Source organism: Branchiostoma belcheri, unplaced genomic scaffold, assembly GCF_001625305.1.
Source record: "Branchiostoma belcheri isolate BF01 breed outbred unplaced genomic scaffold, Haploidv18h27 scaffold148, whole genome shotgun sequence".
NCBI lineage: Eukaryota > Metazoa > Chordata > Leptocardii > Amphioxiformes > Branchiostomatidae > Branchiostoma > Branchiostoma belcheri.
This window is the reverse complement of record NW_017802913.1, coordinates 350285-353882: the sequence shown is the minus strand read 5'-3', so window position 1 is coordinate 353882 and position 3598 is coordinate 350285.

Sequence of the window (3598 nt, the reverse complement as noted above, 5' to 3'; positions counted from 1 at the left end):
AGGTTAGAAAAATTTGTCTATAGGGCAAATTGGCAAATTTTGCTATTAATGATCATCCTTTAGTTACCTTTCAAGTGAGTGAGAACAGCTTCAGTTGACACTTTCTGCACAGGAACTCGAGCACAGGTTGTTGTTGTTCTTGTAGAGTCTATCGTCCTTTCGTAGCTGATCCGTGACGCCGTGTGACAAACAACTCAATATTAGTCTTATGTACACGTGGTGAGGTGAGGTGAGGATACCATGGTGTTGATTGTCTGATAAAGCTGGATATTTGAATAACATTAACATTTACTACCTCGCGACCTCATACCTTCGCCAAATGATGTTAATCTTTATTTATTCATAGATTATTCTCATTGCTTATGCAAAAAAGATCCTCATTATCTTAAACTAGAGCTCCCCAATCTCATACCTTTGCCATTGAATGATGTTAATCTTTATGGCTGACAAATTATAGATCATTGCCCCTAATTGTGCAAATAGCATCCTAATTTTCATAAATTATATCAGTTTATCATATTCTCAACCAAAAGTCAGTCTTATATTAACACACAATACCATTCTAGCATTTTTAAAACCTCTTGTAAAAGTTACCACAGTGACTTTAAAATGTCAGAGAACAAAGAAATGTACGTGATGTGGTAAAAAAATTCCATCAACAGCTGAATAGTTCTTGCTTTAATTTTCAAATCAGAAAGTGAATTTTGTTCTTGTTTGCCGCTGTGCTTGTAGGATACATCCCTCGGTAGTTGTTACTTTATAGTAACAACCAGTCCTACATTACAAGGGTCTTATTAAAATAAACATGTTAATTGTCTGGGACTTGCTGCTTGAATAGTAATTTCAATGGCCTTACTAAGGCCAAGGACTTTATATAGAGATAATGTATTGTTATGGCCATGTTTTACCTTCTAGATTGGAAAAATCTGCGGAAGGATATAAAATATGAAGTTTCTCTTGTAAGGTTCAGCTGAATATTTCTGAAATATCATTTATTAAGCACGTCGGCAGAACGTACTGCGCCTGCGCAGAACCCTGTATTTTCACGGTTTTCGGTGGATTTTTGGTCAACGTTGCATCAACATTTTGCCTGTTGCAGAAGATGTATTTTCCGACATAACATTTGGAAACTACAGACGGGATGTTAACCTTATATACGCGAATACGACCTTATATGAGGCGTCCTGCCGAAGTGCTATGTACAATAAATACATTACGGGTTTCACGTAGGTGCAGTACGTTCTGCCGACGTGCTCATTTATTATAGGGTTGTTTATCTTAGTCACGTGCACTCTTGAATAATGCAATTGTTCAAAACCAGACAAATACTAGGAAAACCTGTTTTGCCATATGTTCATGATTGTGTGAAACCGTAAGCCTCAAAACATTTTAAGCCTTACAAACATTTTAAACATTTCAAACATTTTAGCCGACGTTTCGGTGACCGTCTGTCACCTTCCTCAGGGCAATTCTGACTGTACGTTTTGAATTGAGACCGTATTGTAGATACAGTTCCCTGTAACCAGGCATTTGTAAATATTGTACGTTTGGGAATGCGTCTATAGCAGCCATGGACACTTGTGTTGCAGTGCAATGTGAACCAGTCAGAATTGCCCTGAGGAAGGTGACAGACGGTCGCCTCTTGCAAAAATTATTACAGTGACTTTAAAATGTCAGAGAACAAAAAATGTACGTGATGTGGTAAAAGTTGCAACAACAGCTGAATAGTTCTTGTTTCAATTTTCAAATTAGAAAGTGAATTTTGTTCTTGTTTGCCTCTGTGCTTGTAGAATACGTGCCTTGATAGTTGTTACTTTACAGTAGTAACAACCAGTCCTACATTACAAGGGTCTTAGTAAAATAAACATGTTAATTGTCTGGGACTTGCTGCTTGAATAGTAATTTCAATGGCCTTCTTAAGGCCAAGGACTTTATATAGAGATAATGTATTGTTATGGCCATGTTTTACCTTCTAGATTGGAAAATCAGCGGAAGGATAGAAAATAATATAAAGCTCCTCTTTAAAGGTTCAGCTGCCTAGTTCTGAAATATCATTTATTATAGGATTTTTTTTCTTAGTCACGTGTACTCTTGAATAATGCAATTGTTCAAAACCTTATGTTAAAACCAGACAAATACTAGGAAAAGCTGTTTTGCCATATGTTCATGATTGTGTGAAACCGTAAGCCTCAAAACATTTCAAGTCTTACAAACATTTGACCACGACTGAGAAAAGAGACTCTTTTTACACAACCAAGTCTTTTATTTTAGCCGACGTTTCGGTGACCGTCTGTCACCTTCCTCAGGGCAATTCTGACTGTACGCTTTGAATTGAGACCGTATTGTAGATACAGTTCCCTGTAACCAGGCATTTGTAAATATTGTACGTTTGGGAAAACATCTAGCTCCATGGACACATGTGCTGCAGTGCAATTTGAACCAGTCAGAATTGCCCTGAGGAAGGTGACAGACGATCACCTAAACGTCGGCTGAAAAAAAGACTTGGTTGTGTAAAATGAGTCTCTTTACTCAGTGACTTACCAACCTGATGAAAGTATTCATGGACAGACCACGACTATGTAAATCATAGCTTGGAAAGATGCTATGGTTAATACGTCTGGAGATTCTGGTCCCAAATAAAACCTCCCTCACTCTCATTAGAAGTAATATTATCTCGCCGCCAAGCAGATGTTAAGATAAAATATTATCTTAATATTAAAAACTTTTTCATTTGGCCGGTCTTCTCTTACAGCTATCTTCCATTATTGCCGAAAGCCCGAAAACATCTGCTTGGAGAATTAGCCTGCGATTGCCTACTTATGTGTGGTAGTCCGTGGTAAAAAAAAGTGAAGAAAGGGTTTTGAGGGTCCAAGTTTGAGGTGACATTTCTCATAAACTGCCACGAAATATCATTGGAAAAACATGGCTGAATAGTGTTAGAAATGGGGATTTTGGGGTGAAAATTTCTTTTGGCTCCGAACCTTACTTCTGGGTTTCCTTGCGCGCCAAGTGTAATCCGCCCGTTTGTCCTACATTTCGCTCTGCGCCTTTCTAGGGGTGGATTTGCAACCCCTTGCGCCGTGGACGGTTTAAAAATTTCAGTACTTCTACTAGAATTTTCTTTATAATTTACTCGGGTATAGTCAAGGTTTGGGTCTTTCTGCCAACACCAGTCATTTCTGCCGGAAAATTTTTTTCTATGGGATTATCCTACGTGAAAAATCGCAATTTTGTGCATTAATTTTGGAGTGAAAATAATGTTTTTTCCGTTGATTTTACCAAACTTAAAAAGGTTGAAGAAACCAAACTCAGCTGGTCTTGTAGCTGACGAGATATCCTCTCCTCCATATACAGTTATTCTCCTTCCGAATTATTCCACGGCAGAGACGGTCGCTAGATTTGAGGGTGTGTAGCTTCGAATAGAAACTGGGGTGTGCCCCTTAAGGTTAGAAAAATTTGTCTATAGGGCAAATTGGCAAATTTTGCTATTAATGATCATCCTTTAGTTACCTTTCAAGTGAGTGAGAACAGCTTCAGTTGACACTTTCTGCACAGGAACTCGAGCACAGGTTGTTGTTGTTCTTGTAGAGTCTATCGT